The sequence below is a fragment of the Dermacentor silvarum genome, chromosome 1, assembly GCF_013339745.2.
Source record: "Dermacentor silvarum isolate Dsil-2018 chromosome 1, BIME_Dsil_1.4, whole genome shotgun sequence".
Taxonomy (NCBI): domain Eukaryota; kingdom Metazoa; phylum Arthropoda; class Arachnida; order Ixodida; family Ixodidae; genus Dermacentor; species Dermacentor silvarum.
This window is the reverse complement of record NC_051154.1, coordinates 263,881,206-263,893,316: the sequence shown is the minus strand read 5'-3', so window position 1 is coordinate 263,893,316 and position 12,111 is coordinate 263,881,206. Positions and strand designations below refer to the sequence as shown.

General features: G+C 48.9%; 1 protein-coding gene across 1 annotated transcript in view; it reads left to right on the top strand.

The window, feature by feature from the left end:
* Nucleotides 1–12,111, top strand: part of LOC119437129 (death domain-associated protein 6-like) — a 168,246-nt gene that overhangs the window by 51,579 nt on the left and 104,556 nt on the right. Inside the window, exons 11-13 of the mRNA XM_049660305.1 lie at nucleotides 2,013–2,057; nucleotides 2,775–2,819; nucleotides 11,796–11,849. The gene's annotated coding sequence lies outside the window, so the exon portion shown is untranslated. The remainder of the gene's footprint in view (nucleotides 1–2,012; nucleotides 2,058–2,774; nucleotides 2,820–11,795; nucleotides 11,850–12,111) is intronic.

Sequence of the window (12,111 nt, the reverse complement as noted above, 5' to 3'; positions counted from 1 at the left end):
TTAGTGGCGAACAGGAGACGAAACAGCACTAGCGCGTGCGTACCGATTAAGCCACAGCGCCACGAACGCGCCGACGCGGCGTCTGCCTTGCAAGGCGGCTCGCTTGCAAAGTGCGGTTTCTGTTGAAGTTCGTGGCTTCAAGGTCAATTGGCGATGCAACGGCGGACGTTATCTACTCTGGAAACGCAGCTAGTACAGTAAACCCCGCTACTACGTTTTTCGCGTGACCGTAAAAAAAAAAAAAAAAAACGGAAGAGCTGGGAAACGCAAGAGCCAAAAAACAGAAAATGAGAAATCAGAGTAGTGTTCAAGTACACAATATTGTTTTAATTCTTACGTGTGAAAAAAGTTGTAGTTTCATCCGAATCGATTGCGATTGCAAATTAGGCAGAAGTAAGGACAGTAGTTTTATCGTCCGTGTAAAGTTGTAAATATTCGCTTATTAACTATATTAACAAGCACGGTGTCAGTGCGCAAAGCAAACATGAACACATCACACACGATGAGCGCGGACACGCGCTGTCAAACGCTGACATGAGGAAGCGCCGCAGCAGCAGCGAGCGAAGTGACCTTCGTGCCGCTGTCTATCGCTTCAGCGCAAATTGAGCGCCGAGAACGCACAGTACGCACAAAGCTACGAGCTCCCCGACGCACCTACACTGCCTAGACTCTGCCCCCCAACGCAGATCGCTTTCAAGATACAGCCCGCGCAGTACGCAGTTGATGCCAGAGTACAACGCCGCCCGCTATCCCTTCCTCCCCCTCGCTCCCTCGCCTCTGCCTCGAGCGCGACGGAAGGCACGCTTCCTCTTTCTAGAATCACCCTCCGCCTGCTCCCCGCTTGTCTTGCTTGCGCGTGTGAGATTTGGCCGTGGTCATCTGCTCCCCTTACACGCTTTCACTTCTGCATACGGTGTGCGGCGATGGCGTTATCGCCCTTGGACTTTGTACGGAACATCTATGCGTCATAACCAATTTTAGGGCCCTAAAGCGTCATTGACACCATCTTTAGATAGCAAATACGGATCTCAAAAGCCATGCTTTTGCTAACGTAAACCGAAAATACGTCGAAGGTGTCGCCCCCGGCACTTTGGGCGACCAATCTCATCGTCAAGGCACCAAGCCAAGCGACATGAAAAATCAAAATGGCAGCTGGGGTTGGTGCGGGGTGGCAGTTCGCAATGCATGATGCGGAAACGGTCCCACAGTTGCGACACAACAGCGGGGTTACCAATGCATTGCGTCCTTTGAGAGGTACGACCGGCCCAAAACGACGTAACAGCCGCGAAAACGCAGCACCCGGGAATGTAACAGCGGGGTTCTACTTTAGCTTGTTTGAAGTGGAGCGTGACATGTGATTATAATAACTGCATGCCGCCAATGTGTCCATCATTACTGTTTCTTGATATACCGAATGACATCTGGGAAAACTAGCAATATATGAAATTATATCAAGTTTTGTGTCTGTCTGTGTGTGTGTGTGTTTGTGTGTCGCATGCACAGAACAGATTTTTTTTCTCCACGAGATCTGCAATGGATGGAAATGTTTAGCAAGCTTCTCGTAAGAACGTACGAATTATTCAGGTCTTTGAATGTAAATTGCAACTCGCTTTTTCGAAATACTTCAGGATGTGAAAAATTCGCTGCTATCAAATGCCAAATTGCACGCTTCAAAGTGCTCCAAAATGAAATTTCTGATGTTCCAAAATTGCTCCAAATCAGAAGTCCGCAGTAGCATCACTGGTGTGAGGTGAACGGCAGGAATAGACAAAAAGCAGTTTGCTTCCGAAAGAATGGACATCGACTATGATGCACAAACTCTTTTAGGTGACACAACACTTTTTTTGGCCTCTCTACGATGCCTGAGTAAAGCCTTTCATGTCACTTTGTGCAGACACTCAATAAGCACAAACTCGTGTTTCAACTCTCCTCTTTATGCACTCTTCTCTTTATATAAAGCTTCGCTGTATGTGGATTCCAAATCGTTGGACCTGTTGCATTTTTTTTTCCAGGATTCTGAAAAGCAGTGTCCTTCATCGTCGGGAGTAGACAAACTGGTAATTGACGTCTATTCTTAACCTCTTGCAGGTTGAACTAACATTGTCATTAAATGACAATTATTATCAGAAGTATTTGAGACATACTGCCAATCGCGATGAGGGTTATTGCAGGAGGGGAAAAAGTACAGACGAATTGCAAATACATAACACAGAATGAATAAAACAAGCACACTAGTTTTGAAAATGAAAATGTAGTTAATACAAAATTTTGTTAGTGTTTAAGGACACTCAGTAAATGCAATAAGCTAACAAGATGTGGTATAGATGTAGTGAACAAATAGACTATATTTTTTAGATATTATGTAAATATATACAATTTGATTAAGTACATGATGAAATGCCATAAATGCTGTTACAAAACAACCCACAGTAGTCATCATCATTATACATTATGTAAAAAACTGCTTGATAACGTGTGTCAAGTACATCAAATTAGGAGGATGGTGCAGAGTGTTAGCACAGGAACATATACTTCAAGGCAAGAACTACTTTAAGAGATGGAACTTTGTTTCTTTTCTGCATCCCACTCGTGGCATGGACAACTGCATTGAGGCACCCTCCGTCATGCTTTGAAAACTATTGAGGCTTCTTGGGCTGGAAAGGACTTATTGCATAAATGCATGTGTGAAATTTATAAAAAGCAGGTCGTTTCCTAGCACATCATGTGTGATCATTTCTTGTAGGTAAACTATAAAAGGTCTTTTTTTTTTTCAGCACCCTGAAGGAGAGCAGCCTTCATCATTGGGCACAGACAAACTGGTAAGTAATTTTTATGCTTAATCCCCTCTCCTCTCCCTGAAACTGAAGTAACATATGTGCAAGGCAGTGATTCCACTCCTGCTCCAATTGTGCCAAAGTGCGCCAAATGGGATTTATGGCGCCATCCGGATACAATCGACGAAAATTGCGCCTAACTGCGCCAAACAGTCTCGCATTTGACGGTGTCTATCTCCGACAATTGCACCACCGGGGAATTAAAATGTGCAACGTGATGATAGGGCGAGACTTAGTTGCAACCTTAGTTGCGAACAGGAGACGAAACAGCACTAGCGCGTGCATACCGATTAAGCCACAGCGCCACGCACGGCGCCGACGCGGCGTCTGCCTTGCAAGGCGGCTCAATGGCAAAGTGCGGTTTCTGTTGAAGTTCGTGGCTTCAAGGTCAATTGGCGATGCAACGGCGGACGTTATCTACTCTGGAAACGCAGCTAGTACAGTAAACCCCGCTACTACGTTTTTCGCGTGACCGTAAAAAAACAAAACAAAAAACAAGAGAGCCGGGAAACGCAAGAGCCGGGAAATGTAAGAGTTGAAAAACAGAAAATGAGAAATAAGAGTAGTGTTCAAGCACACGATATTGTTTTAATTCTTACGTGTGAAAAAAGTTGTAGTTTCATCTGAATCGATTGCAATTGCAAATTAGACAGCTTTACAAAGTAAGGACAGTAGTTATATCGTCCGTGTAAAGTTGTAAACATTCGCTTATTAACTATATTAACAAACATGGTGTCAGCGCGCAAAGCAAACATGAACACATCACTCTCGATGAGCGCGGACACGTGCTGTCAAACGCTGACATGAGGAAGTGCCGCAGCAGCGAGTGAAGTGACCTTCGTGCCGCTGTATATCGCTCCAGCGCAAATTGAGCGCCGAGAACACACTGCGCACAAAGCTACGAGCCGCCCGACGCACCTACACTGCCTAGACTCTGCCCCCAACGCAGATCGCTTTCAAGATACAGCCCGCGCAGTACGCAGTTGATGCCAGAGTACACTATCCCTCCCTCCCCCTCGCTCCCTCGCCTCTGCCTCGAGCGCGACGGAAGGCGCGCTTCCTCTTTCTAGAATCACCCTCCGCTTGCTCCCCGCTTTTCTTGCTTGCGCGCGCGAGATTTGGCCGTGGTCATCTGCTCCCCTTACACGCTTTCACTTCTGCATACGGCGTGCGGCGATGGCGTTATCGCCCTTGGACATTATACGGAACATCTATGCGCCATAACCAATTTTAGGGCCCTAACGCGTCATTGACACCATCTTTAGATAGCAAAGACGGATCTCAAAAGCCATGCTTTTGCTAACGTAAACCGAAAATACGTCGAAGGTGTCGCCCCCGGCTCTTTGGGCGACCAATCCCATCGTCAAGCCACCAAGCCAAGCGACATGAAAAGTCAAAATGGCCGCTGGGGTTGGTGCGGGGTGGCAGTTCGCAACGCATGATCCAGAAACGGTCCCACAGTTGCGACACAACAGCGGGGTTACCAATGCATTGCGTCCTTTGAGAGGTACGACCGGCAGGAGACATGCAGGAGACATGTCTCCTGCCAGACAGACTCTGCAGACAGACTCTGCAGGAGACATGTCAACATCTTGAATTCTAGACACGTTGAGTAACCTGATAAATGTGATTGTGTTGAAATGAACCCCCCCCGTTTTTTTTTCTCTGTTTTTCAAATTTGTGAAACAGAACCCCCTGCATTATCCGGTGCAATAGGAATGGTAATTGATCTCCATTTTTTATCTCCTACGCACTGAAATAGCATCAACATTAAAGCATGGCAAGCATTGTAAAACAGTTCCTTGTGAATACATTGTTATGGGCTGAGGTTTGGGGGTACCCTCAACAGCGTCTGCTTGGAGCTCAAACCAGGTTGACCATTGCAGAGGGTCCGGCAGGGAAGACGAGGTGACGTAAAAACAAGTAACAGAGTTTAATACGTGGTTACGGTTGAGCGGTGTGCTCCAAAGAAAGCATACAAGAAAAGTTGTGTGCATGCACCTGCACGCTAGGGCAAAGCAAAAGTGTTCTCAACGTGGTTACTGGCTGGCTTTCTTATACCCTCCACCAGCCGGGCAATCTTCCCCTCTCTTCTCTGCCACTGCAGGACATGGGGTAGAGGAGTAGAGATGGCGGGTTACCGGAGCGGGGTGAACGTCCTCAGTGGGGGAGGAAAGGTTGAGGGCAGCACGTCAGGTTTTGTCTCTGACCCTTGCGACCGACACGTTTATTCATGTTGACGAGCGAGATCATTAGGCACGCCGATTACCATGCGTTTGCATCTGGACCGAGTATGGTCACTCAACGGGAATCGGAATTTACTACACGTTGTCCGGGCATCGCAGCTCTAAGGAAATTGTAACAACATACACACAGGTGTTATTACATGGGGAATGTTCAAAGCTAGGTGTAAAATTGTAAAGATTAGGGACTAGAGGGTTGTGGCCCAAAGTTGAAGTGCTCATGAGCAGGCATTTCGAACCCTTGCTACTCGCCGGGGTGGCGTAGTATCTTTAGTGTTCTTTGCTAAGCCCGAGGGTGCGGGATCAAATCCTGTCCGTGGCGGCCGCATTTCAGTGGACCCCAGGTGGTCCCAGGTGGTCAAAATTAATCGGAAGTTCCCACTACGGCATGCTGTAGGAGCTGGGAGTCGTGGTCTCGGAGTCCGGCGTCAAACTGAGGGTCGCTCTCTAGCCTACGCCGCCGGTGCGTCTCAAAACGGGTAGCTGGCCTACGCTACCGGGGCGTCACACGTAGGCTTAGCGGGCCCCCACCATCGTCTGGGCAGTGTTGACGAAGGTTGCTTCTTTCATGATGAGTGCGAGGTCGAGAGGTAGGGTAAACAAAACGGGGTTTATTTACATGGAAGACACAAACTTATTTACAGAACAAAGAAATGATCGTACTGGCCGGAGTACGGAGTGCAGTACTTCGTAGCATGTCCAGTGCTACCACATCTGAGCGGACTACATCTCGGAGCAGAAGGGAGAGCACTAGCTACATCTCGGAGAGCACACGCTACATGTTTTACGGATTGCACTCTCGATGAGCCGCAATCGTCCGCTTAAATGCCCTCTGTCCTCCCGAGATCCCTAGGCCAGGGAAACCTGCAGGCACACCTTTCTCCAACCGGAACGTCCAAAGTCGTCGAAGGCTCCACCTTGAAGATGAGGGGGCGCGTAAACACTCCAGTGATTTTATTCCCCGAACACACTTGGAAAGGTTGCCTCGGGTGCACACGGCTCACCAACAACAGAGAACGAGGGGACGCCCGTAGACAGGGGGTGTCACGCTTGGTCCAATCTGGCGCATCTTGGTTCCTGGGATGGCCCAGCCATTAGCGGGTTTGTCTGTCGAGCTGCGGTCATGAGGAAACGTCGCACACACTTTCTCAGGCATTCCTTGGTTCCAGCATCGTGGTCGGCGGCGGGGTGTCATCCATCAGCCCCGTAGGCGTCAAACGTGCCTGGCCCTGGTGTCGCCGCTGGTCTGTTCGATGCAACGTATTGTGGGCCTCACCAAGCTGATTCGTCTCACTAAATCAGAAGTGGCTTGAAGGTCGCTTCCCCCGCTGGCCGATTGTAACAATGCCTCATAATCATATTGTGGTATCGGCATGTAAAACCCCGGAATTTAATTTGGAATTCAACCCTTGTATGTAGAATAAAAGTGCATTTCAGTGATGGCATAAAAGGGCTCAGTAAAAAGAGTACCCTTGTACTTTTTTGGGCATCGGAAAGGTTTTACAGTCGAGTCCCGCTACAACGAAATTCATGGGACACACAAAAAATTTCGTTGTGGAGGAACTTCGTTGACGTGATGCCAAATGGCAAAGCCGCGAACGAAACCGAGACCATCGTCCTGGAAATCTTTGCGATGGCATGGGGGCAAAGTTTGAGACATACCAAATGTGGTCAATAAAGTGTCAACTTCACGAGAGAATGCATTTCACGCCACTGTTACAGCATTTTTCGTGCTGTGCGGCCGACGCCTAATTTAACGCGCGTGCCAGGGCGATCGCGAAACTGTAATTTTGCGGCACATGCACCGACGCAATTAATAAAGCGGTTTGAATTGCCACAATTTCATTGCATATTATGTGCAGTCGGCAAACTTGGCAAGCTTGCGCTTACGAGAAGTTTTATTTCTAGAAGTCGGTAAGCCTGGATTTCTTATGCTTCACGGCAAGCAAAGGCGTTACGCGACGTGCACTACCCTTTTCCATAATCAACCCTCTGTGAGACGGCCTTTCTCACTGCGTGTGAGAGAACTTAGCGAAGAAATGGATGTCCCAGTTCTCGAACACCGCCTAATGCCTCCAGGTGAGCTATTACCGCCCTGGGAGTGGCAGGTGATAGAATGTGATGTATCCTTTCTAGAGGTCAGAAAGCACGTTCCTGAACTTGAAATAGCAATGCATTTCTGTGAACTCCAATCGAAGTACTCTTGCTGTGAATTCTACACCGATGCGTCAAAGTCAGATTCTGGCGTATCTTACGTGACTTTTGGTCCTTCTTTCTCTGAATCAGACGTTCTGAACCCTCATACGAGTATTTTTACTGCCGAAGCCTATGCAGTACTGTCCGCTGTTAAACACATTAGGAAATTAAATCTACAGAAGGCAATAATATTCACGGACTCCTTGAGTGTTGTAAAGGCACTAATGTGTTTAAGAAAACACAGAAATCCTGTCTTCATTGAACTTTACTCATACTTGTGCAATATTTATTCATCTCATAGACATCTGACAATATGCTGGGTTCCTGGTCATAGATGCATCAAGGGTAATGTGCTAGCAGACCAAATGGCCAGATCAATTACATCTCAAGCTACTAATCTTGCCGTTACTATTCCTGCCACAGATCTCAAGCCGTTTCTGCAAACGAAACTGCGAAGCCACTGGCAACGCTTGTGGGATGCCAAAACAAATAATAAGCTCCGCTTAATTAAGCCACTGTTAGGTTTCTGGCCCTACAGTTCGAAAACACGAAGAACAGACGTTCTCTTGTGTCACCTCAGAATAGGACACACATATGGTACTCACAATTTTCTGCCGACTGGTAACGAAGCCCCCAACCTGTGGTTGATGTGGTGAGAGTCTGACAGTCCTCCATGACCTCCTGGAGTGTCGGGAAGCCGTAACAGAGAGAATGAAACATTTTCCTAAACATAGGCCCCTTTACAGCCACGCCTCATCTGATGCTTTATCCACACCTCATAACTAACTATTCATGTACCACTGACAAGCAATTATCGTCGCCTTGGCGCTCTTTGGCCACATCTGGCCCTTGTGCCAATAAACTTCATTAATCAATCTGGTGACAGTATGCTAAAATGTTGCACTTTACCATGGTTTTGTGGGAGAGGCGGTGCATGCGCTATGGACGTATCATGTCACACAAAGCTAAAACGCTCAATTTCTGCACTATGCGTCGTTATGGTGGCTAGCGATGCATCAGACTTTGGCCTTTGGCTCAGGTATGTCAGAAAGGCCGTCCGTGTGAGGGTGAGAAATTTTGTTCGAGATAACCCTGGTGCATTTGTAGGAGCTCGAATTTGGGGGGAGCTTTTCCCTATTCAAATACATGTAACTCTGCCGGGACCAACTGATCAGTTCGAATTATCCGTCAGTTCGAATTAAGAGATTTTGAATTGCCAAGATTTCACTGTAATGCTTTTACAGAGGCAGAGGGGAAAATGTGTCTGAGACAACACACATTTTCCAGTATGCAAATTTGCTGTGCTGTTAATTACTGCCATATGGCCAATTAGCATGTGTTAGCATCAGTTCTTCACTTTCATTGCTTCTGTGTCTTTGCATTGTCCATCCTTAATGAATTTTCTGTGCAAGTTGTCAGATCTACTCATAAAAAAAGTGAGAGCTGATGTGCAAAGCTTACTGACACGGAAGAAGGTGGAGGATGAGGGATCATGCATAGAAATGTGTATGTGAAACTTGCATTTCGTTGAAATACTACTTTTGTATCTTATGTCTTAGGTTGTGTGGGGTCTCACACATGTGCTCTTGGGACAAAGGAACGACAACACAGTAGTGCAAACAATCAAAAGGGCATTTATTGCACCTTTCATACACTAATGCACACTAGCCGAATTACTACCAATTGAACATTCACACGGGCGCGCGACAAATCAAGGAAGTCCGACTCACCGCGACCCGATAACGAGCGAATACGTCAGCCCCATGCTATGACACCATCGCCTAGTCGTTCACTTGTACGGTCACGCGAACGGTGGCGCGCTCGAACGATCCGTGTTCGTCCATACCGGTGTCCCGCTCTTAGCCTCGCGTGACGGTCGCGCGAAGCGGGCCGGCGCACGCGCGAAGCGTTCGTGCGTGTTGGCCGCCGATCTCAATTCAAAAGCCTCCGACCTTTTTCTCCCAAGTGACCCCGCCATTCGGTGGCGCCAGCATCGCGACACTAGCGCCATCTCTCGCAACGCGCCGCAACCACCGCAGGGCTTAGCCACGCAGAGAAGCCGGACTACAGGAGACATGCGGGGAAAACATCAGGGGACGCGTGAGAGTCGCGCATCCCCACATCCACCCAACCTTAAATCACCACACATACGCCGGCGAAACATGTCACAAGGCCTATCAACGCGGGCGTCGCGAACAAAAGTTAGTACATGCGACAGTGGCGCCGCCGAGTAAATGTCCACGCGTTATCCACAACGTGCGAGCCGACATTGACTCTGGGGTTCACCGCTGGCGTCCGTTGGTCACAGCACCACGTCTGCAGATTCGATGGCACGACTCCAGCCCAGGACTCCGGAAACGGCGACGCAGAAGTCGGCACGAGCAAGCGTCGCTCGCGCCCTGCTGACGAGAGCCACTGTAGCCGTTGGTGACTGCCGGCTCTTTTCCCAGGCGCCGAGGGTTGCGAGCCGGACATTGGCGGCCGTCGAAGTCGCTGCGCCGAATTGACCACAGACATCTCCAAAGCCTGGGGTAGCTCGATTGTAGTCCGGGGCAGCAGCGCTGACGATGTGCAGGTGACAGCAAACCAGGGGTGACTCCGCTCACGCTGCGTACACTCAACGCACTCGACAAACACTAAAGTAGTGCAAGGGAGAGGAATTCGGCATACGCATCGCCCACGTGGTACGATGTTCAATTCGGCTAGCGAAATTTCGGATGGCATTTCAGATGCTAAGTTCACGTGAACAAAGCTTGCTTTCTTGAGTCGAACGAGTAATTTCAATTCGTGCGAGGCGAACTAATGAGGGAAGCAATGTGCGACATCTCAACACCACGGTCCACCAGGTTGTGTCCCTCAACGTGCGACAGGCGGCTTTGTTAAGCCTTAGGCCTAATGCGTCGCTACTTTGACAACAACCGACATCCAAAAAAAAAAAAACAACCAAAATGGGCACAAGAACAGGCAGCCGCGAGGAGACGTTAGCTCCGTGAGGTGGTCCTACTCCGCTCGGTGCACACAGCATCCGAGTTGACGGCGCCCACCGTCCCAGACGGTGTCGGAGCGCCCGGTGCCAGGCCGCAATACCAGTCAGCCCGTAGCGGCACCCGTGGCCCGCGGCCACCCGGCTCACTGAGCCTCGATTTCCTAAGTCAAAGATATAGAAGAAGCTATTTACATAAGAAATTCGGACCACCCACGAGGCTTCCGTACTCACTCGCTTCAGGCTTGCCAATGCTCCGTGGGCACTAGGCCTCGCTCTCCCAGGATGCAGACCACGTGGCTCTCGTACCGACGAGTGTACTTCAAAACACTCGCGAAAAGGCTTAGCATGTTAAAAAGTTCAAACACGCTACAGCAAGCGTCGCCTCGCCCAAGAAAGCATGCCGCCGACACTAGCGCTCAAAATCCACGCTAGGACTACGCTTCGGTTGAAACATCTCGAACCGAGCAAAGTTGTTAAAATTATCGTCCGATGCCCCAAGAGTCCCACGTTGGGCGCCAGATGTGGGGTCTCACACATCTGCTGTTGGGACAAAGGAACGACAACACAGTAGTGCAAACAATCAAAAGGGCATTTATTGCACCTTTCATACACTAATGCACACTAGCCGAATTACTACCAATTGAACATTCACACGGGCGCGCGACAAATCAAGGAAGTCCGACTCACCGCGACCCGATAGCGAGCGAATACGTTCGCCCCATGCTATGACACCATCGCCTAGTCGTTCACGTGTACGGTCACGCGAACGGTGGCGCGCTCGAACGATCCGTGTTCGTCCATACCGGTGTCCCGCTCTTAGCCTCGCGCGACGGTCGTGCGAAGCGGGCCGGAGCATGCGCGAAGCGTTCGTGCGTGTTGGCCGCCGATCCCAATCCAAAAGCCTCCGACCTTTTTCTCCCAAGTGACCCCGCCATTCGGTGGCGCCAGCATCGCGACACTAGCGCAGCATCGCGACACTAGCGCCATCTCTCGCAACGCGCCGCAACCACCGCAGGGCTTAGCCACGCAGAGAAGCCGGACTACAGGAGACATGCGGGGAAAACATCAGGGGACGCGTGAGAGTCGCGCATCCCCACAGCCGGCACTTCAACCCTTCAACAAGCAAGTTGATGACTGTAAAATTTTGCCAGAAAATATACTGCGACAGAGAAAGCATTCTTTGGCTGACCTTAAATTGCTGCTCTGACCGCATTAGCTCAGCCATTGAAAAGAAGCAGGTGCACCTGTCTACAAGTACTGGTTTCACTTCTATTTTTGTGTAATGAATCTCGTAGTGTGGATCTTCATTGATGGACGGTGCGCCTGAGTCTTTTATTGGATGCACACCTCTACTGCACACTTTTTTACTCTTTTGGGAGTTGCTGAAGGTACGCAAGGCTGAGGAGTTTAAGAATTGCGCGTATATTTAAATGATGTAACAAACATGGCTTTGCAAATGCTCGGATGTGATGAGTGCATGCGGACAGTTTTAAACCAAGAAAGGCAACCTTGGCTTTATTTTTTTCATTTTTTCAGAAATGTCAACCAAGGCGGCGCCGGCGCCCTCTATTGTTGGCAATAGACGAACTGGTAAGTGATCTGTACGCTTAATCACTTTGCAGTGAAGTAAAATGTGCGTTTACGCATGGTGAGCGTTGTCAGAACACTAATCTCCTTCAAGTGCGCGCATACAGATGTTGTTATGTCTGTACATTTTAAGGCTGTCTATAAGATTACATTATAATGGCTGACTTCAGTAAACTAAAGGTATAAATTAGCAAAAAGTTTATTATGGCCCTAAGTTGAGGCTAGTATTTCTGCCATGTGAGTGTTCTGTCAGTGAAATCTATCT